General features: G+C 38.9%; 1 protein-coding gene across 25 annotated transcripts in view; it reads left to right on the plus strand.

The window, feature by feature from the left end:
• Window positions 1-13,646, plus strand: part of tab2.L (TGF-beta activated kinase 1 (MAP3K7) binding protein 2 L homeolog) — a 102,565-nt gene that overhangs the window by 19,821 nt on the left and 69,098 nt on the right. For 9 of the 25 annotated variants that reach the window (XR_005961253.1, XR_001935749.2, XR_005961252.1 and 6 more), the window contains 3 exons: window positions 725-824; window positions 1,767-1,816; window positions 4,769-4,863. The gene's annotated coding sequence lies outside the window, so the exon portion shown is untranslated. The remainder of the gene's footprint in view (window positions 1-724; window positions 825-1,766; window positions 1,817-4,768; window positions 4,864-13,646) is intronic. The other 16 variants (XM_041562830.1, XM_041562831.1, XM_018263161.2 and 13 more) reach the window with 5 other exon arrangements.

The following is a 13,646-nucleotide window of genomic DNA, read 5'->3' on the forward strand; positions in this document are numbered from 1 at the left end:
TATTGGCTAGCAAATTTAAGGCTAGAAGCTCTGAATGAAGTAACTAAGTAACAGTAATATAATTGGGCTATCAAAATATATATAAAGAACTATAAAAGCCCAATGGGCGGCACATTTCTATTCCTCTAACTCATTCAGCCCCCTTCCTCAGGAATTTGCTTTGGCTGTTGATTTATGAGTATGCTCAGTTCTTCATAGCTCAGATTACTAAACACACCCTCCAGTCTAACAGCCAATGAAAAGATGGCATTTCTGTCTCCCATAGAAACTCTAGCTGTCTGATCCTATTTTGTTCTCCTAACCACCTCTCCTGAGCTCAGCTTAATCATTATAGTGCTCAACCCCAGCAGAACTTTTTATCAAAGTATGCTGTGCCTGTGTAAACCTGCATTCTGCATTGCATGAACTTTACAGCATACATGTCCTGTTTGCAGATGTTAATGTTGCTGATGATGTGTCAGAGGGAAAATGGCTGCCGAATAAAAGCTGCTATTTGTTTTAAGAAAATGTGATGGCGCTGGCAAATGGAAGGGGTATATGCAGTATAAATTATGTGGCTTGGGTGGGGAAGATATGCCAACTTATATACATGGTAGGAAAATCTAAGCTTTACATGTCCTTTAATCATGGTTTCAGTTATTGTTTTTAAAACATTTTCATAAATTCCCAATTTGGACAATCTGTAATTGTACTTAAATCTTATACTTTTTCCTCTTTATTTTAGGTTTGAAAAAGTTACAGTATCTACATCCTGAAATACTGACCAGAAGCCAAAGAAATGAATAAATCATTACTTAACAACCTAGAATTAAATACACAGAAAGGTAATCATTATATTCCCTTCTATGTGAACACTACAGATGCTTAAGGGGGCACTAGATTACTTTGTTCAACGTCAGTGAGTTGGGCTTGCTGACCATAATTTTTGTCCATTTCTTTAATTAAGAAATTTAAACTGTAAAATAAAAGTGCTTTCTACTTGTATAACTATGTATTGACAACATAGTAGATGACATTGAAAAGAGATGTGCCTATTGGCTTTGACACGTGTAGGTGAAACCTGTCTAACAGCTAGTTTATTCAGAGTAAGGTAAGGGAGGAGGGTAAAAACCCCAAGCCTTTCATCAGGTTTCCCTGAATCTACTATGTACTAAGTTTATTTCAGGAACTTTGTATTTTGTAATTTGTAAAAAGTTAACCAACCCTTTCTTCAAACTGCCAAATCTGCCAGTACATCCACTTTGGGGGTGAATTCTACAACTTATCAGCACTTTTCACTTATGAAAGTAGAACTTAGTCTACTTATGAAAGTAGACTGCTTATAGAATTTCAGCTCAATGGATATTTGAAGCCCACAAGCAACTTAACTACCATATAAATGTGCCCATCAATTGAATTGAAATTTATTTTTTGAAGCAGAGTAAAAATTAATGGGTAGGCAGCATAGGCAGCTTCCTAGGAGGGGGCACAATTCCAAAGGAAAACATGAACAGGCTACATACCAGCTTGTGGGGTGATTTGTTCTTTGGGGTGAAGTTCTGACAGGATTTATACAGTGGTCGGATTTGAAGGGTTGGTGTTTTGAGAGAGCAAATGAGCAACCAATGAGGGGATGGGGGAGTAATACTTTGTGGACTAGGGGGGAGTGAGCAGCAGTGCCAGGTAGTGCATTACTTGGCCTGGCTCTGTTTTGAACATTTAGGCATGTGAAATAATTAAACATTTTCAATGCTTTTTATTTACAAATTCTTTTTTTTCTGCTCTAGAAAAAAAGCTGTAAGGTCAAAGTTTTGACAAAAATGTAAGGACGCTTAAGGTAATTTCTATATCATGTAATTTAGTTTAAAATGTTTTTTTTTGTTTTTACCAATTCAAGTACATTTGCATATCAGTAAAGAGGTGGTTTGACTATAAGTAAACAATGTCCACATTGGTAGCTCAGTGACTTCAAAGGCACAATCTTTTGTTCCCTGATAGATTTAGGAAGACAGTCTTTCTCTCCTTCAGCCAGTCCCCCCCCCCTGCAACCAGCACCTCCCCCTTGTCAGAATCGGTAGTTTGATGCTAGTGTGCTGCTCCAGTTTGATTGTGCTTCTTATCTAATACTAGCATGTCTCAGTACTCGCATACAAACTAAAATGCGGCAAGGAAGGAAAGTTACTAGTCTACCTTTATTTCCACATGACTAGTTTCTGGGAGGTAGGGGGAGCTGTAGAGGAAGAGCAGCTTTTCTGTGAACGAACATGGAGCTTTTAAACTTATCAAACTACCGATTCTGGTTGCAGGGGGGGACTGGCTGGAGGAGAGAGAGACTTTCTTCATAAATCTATCAGGGAACGAACGATGGTGCCTTTGAAGTCACTGAACTACCAATGCTTTAAACACACTGTTGGGGGGGGTAAGAAATCAGGATAGAGCAAGAGTTTTGCTATCAGGGAACAAGTCTTGGGGGGCAGGTTGCAAGTGAAAGTAATGTAATTAATTTGAATGGAAAACTGTCCTCATGGCACATAAAATATTATATAGTATATTTTGCCACATAAAAGCCCATGTCAGCTTCTGCAGGCCAACAGCTGCCTGCCATTAAGGGGTAGATTTATCATGGGGTAGATTTTTTTATTTTAAACTCCCATAATCTCGAAATTGGGACAAAAATTTTTTTTTGAAACAATTGAAATGTATTTAATTAAATTTTTTTAAATATGGGTGAATAGGAGGGACCCACAATCTTGAATCAAATTCAAAAAATTTAAAAAAAAACGTAGTTTTTAAAAGTCCACCAAATGTCTCCAAATTGGTTCTACTAGGTCCCCCATAGGCTAAAATAGCAATTTGCCAGGTTTTAGATGGCGAATAGTGAAATTCGGATTTCAAATTTTTTTACAACTCAAATCAAATAACACTTACGGGCACATTTATCAAGGGTCGAATATTGAGGGTTAATAAACTCTCGAATTTGACCCTCGAATTTAAATCCTTCGAATATAGAATTCAAAGGATTTGGTGCAAATCCTTCGATCGATCGAAGTAAAAATCCTTTGAGTCGAACGATAAAATCCTTTGAGTCGAACGATAAAATCCTTTCAGTCGAACGATAAAATCCTTTGAGTCGAACGATAAAATCCTTTGAGTCGAACGATAAAATCCTTTGAGTCGAACGATAAAATCCTTTGAGTCGAACGATAAAATCCTTTATGAGTCGAACGATAAAATCCTTTGAGTCGAACGATAAAATCCTTTGAGTCGAACGATAAAATCCTTTGAGTCGAACGATAAAATCCTTTGAGTCGAACGATAAAATCCTTTGAGTCGAACGATAAAATCCTTTGAGTCGAACGATAAAATCCTTTGAGTCGAACGATAAAATCCTTTGAGTCGAACGATAAAATCCTTTGAGTCGAACGATAAAATCCTTTGAGTCGAACGTAAATCCTTGACACGATAAAATCCTTTGAGTCGAACGATAAAATCCTTTGAGTCGAACGATAAAATCCTTTGAGACGAACGATAAAATCCTTTGAGTCGAACGATAAAATCCTTTGAGTCTAACGATAAAATCCTTTGAGTCGACGATAAAATCCTTTGAGTCGACCGATAAAATCCTTTGAGTCGAACGATAAAATCCTTTGAGTCGAACGATAAAATCCTTTGAGTCTAACGATTTTTAGCAATCGATCGAAAGTATTTTTCTTCGATCAAAAAAAGGTTATAAAAGTGCTGGGGAAGGTCCCCATAGGCTAACATTGTACCTCGGTAGGTTTAAACTGCCGAAGTATGTAGTCAAAGTATTTTTTAAAGAGACAGTACTTCGACTATCGAATGATTGAATAGTCGAACGATTTTTAGTTTGAATCGTTCGAGTCGAAGGTCGTAGTAGCCTATTCGATGGTCGAAGTACCCAAAAAAATACTTTGAAATTTGACGGTTTTTTTTCATTCGAATCCTTCACTCGAGCTTAGTAAATGTGCCCCTAAGAGGTAGATTTATCAAGGGTCGAATTTCAAGCTTATCGGGCTTTCTGAAAACTCCCATAAACTCGAAATTCAAAAAAAATGACCATTCAAAATCTATTTAAAAAAAAAAAAAAAGGTGAATAGGATCGAGCTGCAAATTCGATTCGAATTTTTTCACCAAAAAAAATACATTTTTTTTTTCAAAAGTCCACCAAACAACTCCAAATTGACTGTAGGAGGACCCTATAGCCTAAAACACCAATTCAGCAGGTTTTAGATGACAGATATTTGAATTTGAATTCTTAAAGGGGCAGTACATGATAAATTTCAAAATTCGAATTTCGATTTTTTTTTTTTTTATTTTTTTTAAATCCGAATTGAGTTTGGACTATTCCCTAGTCAAATTACACTAAAATAAACTCAAAATTAGAATTTAAAAATTAGAATTTTCAATTCGACCCTTGATAAATCTGCGCTGTCATAGGGGGTGCTATTTCTTTGAATGATAACAGGGGGGGTACGGTGGGATAGGGGTTCATACCCTGTCAGGAAATTTTGTGTGTGCTGGCATGCAAGTGCTCAGTCTGCCAACATCATACAATTTACATTCCTCTGCAGACAAGCCGCTCTCTCTGCATTGGTCGGCTTCTGCCACCTCCGCAGAGAGTGGGGATGAATGACAGCCCCCTGGGCAATGATGCTAGGGGGGCTGTCACGTTGGTCCTGTGACGTGATCGTTGTAGGGTTGATCTGCAAGTTGCAGGCTCAAAGGCATTGCGCATCTGCTAACTCCCCAGGCTTTCTTCTCCCTGCAGCGCCGCCCACGCTCTTCTTGCTGCGCAACAGCTCTGTTTCAAGGACCTCCATGACCCCTCTAGTGGTGACAGTGTCCCTCCTGCTCCAAAAAATGGTAAGTGACCTTTATTTACACACACACACACACACACTCACACTCACACACACACACTCACTCACACACACACACTTACTCACACTCACACACACACACTTACTCACACACACACACACACACTTACTCACACACACACACACACTTACTCACACACACACACACACACACACACACACACACACACTTACTCACACACACACTTACTCACACACACACACACACACTTACACACACACACACACACTTACTCACACACACACACACACACTTACTCACACACACACACTTACTCACACACACACACACTTACTCACACACACACACACTTACTCACACACACACACACTTACTCACACACACACACACTTACTCACACACACACACACTTACTCACACACACACTTACTCACACACACACACACTTACTCACACACACACACACTTACTCACACACACACACACTTACTCACACACACACACACTTACACACACACACTTACACACACATTTTAGTAAAGAGTGCAATTTTTACATTTTTTATTTTGCACATTGTTGCCCCCTTTTTGACACTTATTCGCATACACACACTCTTTTTAAAAGTGTACACAAAAAAAACTCACAAACAGGTCTTTTTTTTTTTTACTTATTCATTTTACAATTTTATGTTTTGTTTTTCAACTAAAAACTGTTTATTTTGGCAGCGTGACTATTGGATCAGGTATTTTGACCACCTATTACGCTGTTTATGTTAGTTATTTTGTTGTTTTATTGGTTTCGGCAATTTTTGTGGTTTTATTGCAATATTTTCCTGGCATTATTGTTCCTAAAGGGGCAAATTTATCAAAGGTCAAGGTGAATTTTCACATTCAAAAAATTCGAATTTCGAGCTATTTTTTGTGTTCTTTGACTAAGGGAATAGCCCAAATTCTATTTGAATTTGAAAAATTTTTGAAAATTCGAATATTGAAATTTATCATGTACTGTCTCTTTAAAAAAAGACGTAGTCCAAGTCAGGCAAAAAGTACAAGGCAGGTGGCAGGAATCGTAGTCACATGTCGCGCAGAAGTCAAAACACGCAATTCAAAATCAGAATCAGACGCTTCGGCAGGAACACATAAATTGGAACCAGCTTGGTCAATTTCCAAAATGTAGACCACAGCGATCTCTTACCTCCAGGCGCGCCTACCCAGGGACTTGGATGCGCCTGGAGGTAAGAGATTGCTGTGATCTCCTGGAGCATCTCCAGTACCCCCCTCCTTCAGGAGTACCCTCCGGGAACTCCTAAAACTTATCTGGAAACTTCTTATGAAAGCCCGGATCAGATGAGGAGCATGAGTGTCAGCAGCTCTTACCCAAGATCTTCAGGTCAAAAACCCCTAATATTAATATTGGACCTTGCCTCTTACTTTCCTTGAATCCAAAATCTCTTCAACCTCAAATTCTTGATGATCATGAAAATAATAGGAGCAGGGGGAGGTTGATCAACCGAAAAAATGTTCTTGACAAAAGGTTTGACCAAAAAAACGTTAAACTAATTTGAGATGTTCATGGACGAAGGTAGATGCAAACGAATAGACACAGGGTTAATTACCTCCTTGACCTTGAAGGGAGCCACGAAGCGAGGACCAAACTTGGGAAAAGGCAAGCGGAACTTAACGTGCTTCGTGGAAAGCCAAACAAAATCTCAGATTTCATAGAGAGGACTTGAACGACGATGCTTCTCATCCTTCTAAGAAGAAGAGGCTTTGACGAGGGATTGGTGGACTTGGGACCAGATGACCTTAAAATCATGAAGAAGAGTATCCGCTGCAGGTATCTCAGACTTGAAAACATCAAGCGGAAAGGCAGGAAATGGCCAAACACAGCGAAAAAAGGAGAGCATCCAAAAGAATCGTGTTGTAGATTAGACTTGTTTTACTTGGACAAAATGATCAGATATAGAAGAAGAATAAATCAGAATGTCGTCCAAAAAGACTATAGCACAAGTCTGTAAAAAGTCACGGAGGACATCATTAATGAAATCTTGAAAGACAGCGGGCGCGTTGCACAAACCAAAAGGCATGACCAAATACTCGTAATGGCCATCCTGGGTGTTGAAGGCCGTCTTCCACTCATCACCTTGACGGATTCGAATAAGATTATATGCGCCTGTAAATCTAATTTGGTGAAGACTTTAGCTCCTCTTAGTCTATTGAACAATTCTGGTATCAGAGGTAACAGATATCGATTCTTTGTCGTTATTTTGTTCAAGGCACGATAGTCCATGCACGGTCTAAGCATGCCATCCTTCTTCTGGACGAAAAAGAAACCAGCTCCAGCTGGAGACGTGGACTATCTGATGAACCCTTTAGAAAGATTCTCCTGAACTTAAAGGGGAACTATCGCGAAAATAAAATTTTTCAGATCGACAGATGTGATAAAAATGGCCTTGTCCGTTTCCGATCAAATAGGTCCGTATTCGGTCGAATTACAATTGTACGAATAGAATTAATAGCGCATTATATCAAATTCGATTTAAAAAACTTTTTTTTTTTTTTTTTTTTCAAAGTCCACCAATTGACTCCAGATAGGTTCTAGGAGGTCCCCCATAGGCTAAAACAGCTATTCGGCAGGTTTTAGGTGGTGAATGGTCAAGTCAAATTTTTAAAGAGACAGTACATGATAAATTTCAATATTCGAATTTTCAAAATTTTTTCAAATTCGAATAGAATTTGGGCTATTCCCTAGTCAAAGTACACAAAAAATTGCTCGAAATTTGAATTTTTTGAATTCGAAAATTCACCTCGACCTTTGATAAATCTGCCCCTTAAGGAACAATAATGCCAGGATAAAATTGCAATAAAACTACAAAAATTGCCCAGCCAATAAAACAACAAAATAACTAACATGGCAGTGTAACAGGTGGTCAAAATACCTGATCCAATAGTCACGCTGGCAAAATAAACAGTTTTTATTTGAAAAACAAAACATAAAAGAGTAAAACGAATAAGTAAAAAAAAAGACCTGTTCATGAGTTTTTGCTTATACATGTATGCACTTGTAAAAATTGTCTGAGTGTGTGTGTGTGTGAATAAGTGGGGGCAACAGTGTGCAAAATAAAAAATGTAAAAATTGCAATCTTTACTAAAATGTGTGTATAAATGTCATGATCAAGGAAAGGTCTTCCAATGTCTTCTTTTCTGAAATTTTGTCCGTGCCACGTGCAGGTTTAGGAAGACAGCAGGAGCTTAGGGAGCTAAATGCGTAGGGAAGCTAGGGTAGACGGGACAGTGGGATTAGTAAGGGGGCATGGGGGAGGAGTGAGGGGGCATACAGTTTACCAGCTAAGGAGGTCCCTCTGTTACAAGGAAAACAGAATAATACTAATTTAACATATCATTCTCCACTAAGTAATGCAAATAAAAGTAGTAACCTCCGCTGTATGCTGGCAAATGCACAGAGTTTGTCAGGTAAAACGGGATACCTAGAATTAATTGCATGCTCTAAAAGTTATGATATAATTGGTATCACTAAGACCTGGTGGGATGAAACCTGTGACTGTGAATTTAAATGGTTACACCTTTTTAGGAGGGACAGAGAGATTAAAAAGAGTGGAGTGTTTTTGTATGTAAAGCCTGAATTAAAGCCATGCACTAAAGAAATAACCATAGCTGGCACTGGTGAGGGCGTAGAATCCCTTTGGGAGATTTTGACTGGGCAAAAGGTTATAAAGAGAATTTTCATTGCTGTATGTTATAAACAACCTCGTATAAGTAACGAGTATGAAGCCCAGCTACTCTTGGAGATACAAGCGGCTTCACATCTGGGTCAAGTTGTTGCTATGGGTGACTTAAATTATCCAGACATTGAATGGCTTTCAAGTTAGCTGGGACAGCCGAATCATTTATAAGGTACAAGGAGGTCAACAAATCATGCAAAGAAGCTAAAGGCAAGCTAAAATTTATATAGAAAAAGGATATTGCAGCAAGCAGTAAAATAAAACAAATTATTTTTTAAATATGTTAATAGTAAAAAAATTAAGCAGGAAGGGGTGAGACCTTTAGTATCAGAGGGGGGTCAGCTGGTTGATGAAAACAAAATTAAAGTGCAGATTCTGAACTCCTATTTTTCGTTCTGTCTACACTAATGAGGAACCAGTTAATGAAGGTTTCCTTCTTAATAGTCCCAATTCTAGTAATATAACTAATGATGCATGGTTCACACATGAGGAAATTCAAGAGAGACTAGAACATGTTAAGATAAACAAAGGCCAGATGTTATTCATTCCAGGGTACTTAGTGAGCTGAGCTTTATGATTGCTAAACCTCTTTGCTTAATTTTTCAGGATACATTGAGGTCTGGCATAGTGCAGAGAGACTGGCGAATTGCTAATGGGGTGCCTCTATTCAAAAAAGGATCCCGTTCTCAGCCTCAAAACTAAAGGCCAGTTAGTCTGACGTCAGTGGTAGGAAAGCTTTTCCAAGTGTTAATAAAGGAAAAGATTCTGGACTTTATAGCAAATCATAATACTAAAATGAGACTAACTTCATTTCTTTTTATGAGAAGGTAAGCATGGACCTTGATTGTGGGATGGCAGTGGATGTGATTTACTTGGATGTGACTTTGCTAAAGCATTTGATACAGTGCCACACAGAAGGTTACTGGTTAAATTAAGGAATGTTGGCCTGGAACATAGTATTTGTACTTGGATAAAGAACTGGCTAACAGACTACAAAGAGTGGTGGTAAATGGAACATTTTCTAATTGGACCAGTGTTGTTAGTGGAGTACCGCAGGGCTCTTGTAACAACTCTCCCTGGTGGTCTAGTGGGCGGACGGCAGGGACATCTGCCGCCCCCTCAGCGGGGACGGCTGTCATGCCGAAATTCGTCAATGTCGCTGGTTCTCTAGGGCGTGCGCCTCTTCTTTAATTATAGGCGCTGGCGTGATGACGCCAGCGCGCAATGGCACGAAATTTAAATGTACTTAAAGGTACATTTTTCATTTCCACACTGCAGTTATAGGAGTTTGTTCCTTGTGCTTCTGGGCTTTAAGCTAATCTGTCTGAACCTGTTTTGATTCCTGTTGTGACCCCTGCCTGGCTTTTGACTATTCTGACCTCTGGATCCTGACCCTTGCCTGAATACCGACTACCTCTTCTGCTAAATCCTTTCTGTTTGATCTCCCGGTTTGACCCTTGCCTGCCTGACTATGCTTATTCTCTGCCTGCCTCGACCCAGCCTGATCTGACTACTATTTTGCCTTACGCCTTGTACCATGACCTTCTGCCCAAAGACTTTGCTTACAGTTGTTTAGAACCTTTCGCCTTGCACCTCTCGTTTTAAGGCCTAGCGGCATCTGAGTAGCTGAGGGCTCCTCCCGAGGCCAAAGGCGGCTGCTACAGGCAGAAACATGAGCCGAGACCAGGTTGCTTGGCATTGGTTCTAGATTCAGAGTGCCAACCATTACAGCTCTGTAATAGGTCCCTTGCTTTTCAACTTGTTAAAAAGTTAAAAAATGCAGATGATACTAAATTGTGCAGAACTAAAGGTCCCATGCAGGATGCACTTTGCAGATTGATTTGTCTAAGTTGGGAAACTGGGCAGCAAACTGGAAGACGAGGTTCATACATAGTTACATAGTTAAATTGGGTTGAAAAAAGACAAAGTCCATCAAGTTCAACCCCTCCAAATGAAACCCCAGCATCCATACACACACCCTTACCTACTTTCACATAAATTCTATATACCCATACCTATACTAACTATATATAGCGCTTAGTATCACAATATTATGTCTGTCCAAAAAATCATCCAAGCCATACTTAAAGGCATTAACTGAATCAGCCATCACAACATCACCCGGGAGTGCATTCCACAACCTCACTGTCCTGACTGTGAAGAATGAAAATGAAAGTTCTTTTCTTCTAGTCTAAAGGGGTGGCCTTTGGTACGGTGATCCACTTTATGCCATTTGTCTATAAAGTCCTCTAATGTACTTGTAAAGTGTAATCATGTCCCCTCGCAAGCACCTTTTTTCCAGAGAAAACAACCCCAACCTTGACAGTCTACCCTCATAATTTAAGTCTTCCAGTTGGAAGTTGGAGAACTGGGCAGCAAACTGGAAAATTAGGTTCAATGTTGATAAATGCAAGGTTATGCAGTTTGGCAAAAATAATATAAATGCAAGTTATACACTAAATGGCAGTGTGTTGGGAGTTTCCTTATATGAGAAGGATCTAGGGGTCTTTGTAGATAACACGTTGTCTAATTCTGGGCAGTGTCATTCTGTGGCTACTAAAGCAAATAAAGTCCTGTCTTGCATAAAAAAGGGCATTATTACACTTTCCAAGTACATTATAGGACATTATAGACAAATAGCAGGGGACCTTTTTACCCGTAAATTGGATAACTCTTTTGACTAGAAGAAAAGAAATTTCATTTGAAGCAACGTAGGTGGTTCTTCAGGACAGTGAGGTTGTGGAATGCACTGCCGGGTGATTTTGTGATGGCTGATTCAGTTAATGCCTTTAAGAATGGCTTGGATGATTTTTTGGACAGACATGATATCAAAGGCTATTTTGATACTAAATTCTATAGTTAGTATAGATATGGGTATATAATGTATGTGAAAGTATGGAGGGGTGTATGTATGGATGCTGGGTTTTCATTTGGAAGGCTTGAACTTGATGGACTTTGCCTTCTTTCAACCCGATTTAACTATGTAACTATGTATGTAAGTGTGTGCAAGTGTGTAAATAAAGGGCACTTACCGTTTCTTGGAGCAGGAGGGGCGCTGTCACCACTGGAGGGGTCATGGAGGTTCTTGAAGCAGAGCTGTTGCGCAGCAGGAAGAGCGTGGGCGGCGCTGCGGGGAGAAGAAAGCCTGGGGTTTTAGCAGACTCGCGATTCCTTTGCACCTGCAACTTGCAGGTCGGCCCTGCGACGATCACGTCACAGGACCAACGTGACAGCCCCCAGCCTCGTTGCCCAGGGAGCTGTCATTCCTCCCCACTCGCTGCGGAGGCAGCAGAAGCTGCCAATGCAGAGAGAACGGCTTCTCTGCAGAGGAATGTAAATTGTATGATCTTGGCAGACTGAGCACTTGCCTGCCAGCACACACACAATTTCCTGAAAGGGTGTGAACCCCTATCCCACAGTACCCCCCCCCCCTCCCTGTGACTGTTATCATTTAAAGCAATAGCAGCCCCTATGACAGGGCAGATTTATCAAGGGCCAAATTGAAAATTCAAATTTTTAAATTTGAATTTTGCATTTATTTTAGTGTAATTCGACTAAGGAATAGTCCAAATTTGATTTGGATTTTAAAAAAAATTCCAATTCGAATTTTGAAATTTATCATGTACTGCCCCTTTAAGAATTCAAATTCAACTATTCGTTATCTTAAACCTGCTGAATTGGTGTTTTTGGCTATAGGGGACCTCCTACAATCAATATGGAGTCGTTTGGTGGACTTTAAACATTTTTTTTTTTTTTAATTTAATTTTTTTTGGTGAATAAAACTCGAATCTAATTGAAATTTGCGGCTCAATCCTATTCACCGTTTTTGTAGAAATATATATATTTTTTTTCTTAAATAGATTTTGAATGGTCATTTTTTTTTTTGAATTTCAAGTTCATGGGAGTTGATGGAAGTTTTTAGAAAGTCCCATAAACTTGAAAATCGAACCTTGATAAATCTGCCCCTTAGTGTAATTTGACTAGGGAATAGTCCAAATTCGATTTGAAATGTGAAATTCGAACTTTGAAATTTATCTCTACTGCCCATTAAGAATTCGATTAAACTATTCGTTATCTAAAACCTGCAGTTTTAGGCTATGGGGGACTTCCTACAATCAATTTGGAGTCGTTTGGTGGACTTTTGGAAAAAAAATGTTTTATTTTCTTATTTTTTAAAAATTTTTTGGTGAAAATACTTGAATAGAATTTGAAACTTGATCCTATTCACCGTTTTTTTTAAATAAATTTTGATTGGTCGTTTTTTTTTTTGGATTTTCGAGCTCATGGGAATTGATGGGAGTTTTCAGAAAGTCCCACAAACTTGAAATTCGAGCCTTGTTAAATCTGCCCCTTCTTGCAATTTGAGTAGGGAATAGTCCAAATTTGAGTTTTGAAAAAAATTGAAATTTGAATTAGACTATTCGCCATCCAAAACCTGCTGAATTGCTATTTCAGCCTTTGGGGGACCTCCTAAAACCAATTTGGAGTAATTTAGTGGACTTTTAAAAACTGGTTTTTTTTTTTGTTTGTTTTTGTTTTTTTAAAAACTCAAATCGAATTTGATTCGAGATTGCGGGTCCCTCCTATTCACCCTTATTTAAAAAATTATATATTTTTTAAAAATTCATTTCAATTGGTCGGTTTTTTTCGAGTTTAGAGTTTATGGGTGTTTAAAATAACTCTCATAAACTTAAAATTCTACACCTTGATAAATTTACCCCTTAATGGCAGGCAGCTGTTGCCCTGCAGAAGCTGAAATTGACATTTTTGTGGCAAAATGTACCTATTATGTGCCATGAGAACAGTTTTCCATTCAAATTAATTACATTACTTTAACTTGCAACCTGCCCCCCAAGACTTGTTCCCTGATAGCAAAACTCTTTCTCTATCCTGATCTCTCCAACTGTGTGTTTAAAGCATCAGTAGCTCAGTGACTTCAAAGACACCATTCTTTGTTCCCTGATAGATTTATGAAGAAAGTCTCTCTCTCCTCCAGCCAGCCCCCCCCCCTGCAACCAGCATCCCTTGCAGCCAGAATCGGTAGTTTGATACGTTTAAAAGC

The sequence above is a fragment of the Xenopus laevis genome, chromosome 5L, assembly GCF_017654675.1.
Source record: "Xenopus laevis strain J_2021 chromosome 5L, Xenopus_laevis_v10.1, whole genome shotgun sequence".
NCBI classification, from domain to species: domain Eukaryota; kingdom Metazoa; phylum Chordata; class Amphibia; order Anura; family Pipidae; genus Xenopus; species Xenopus laevis.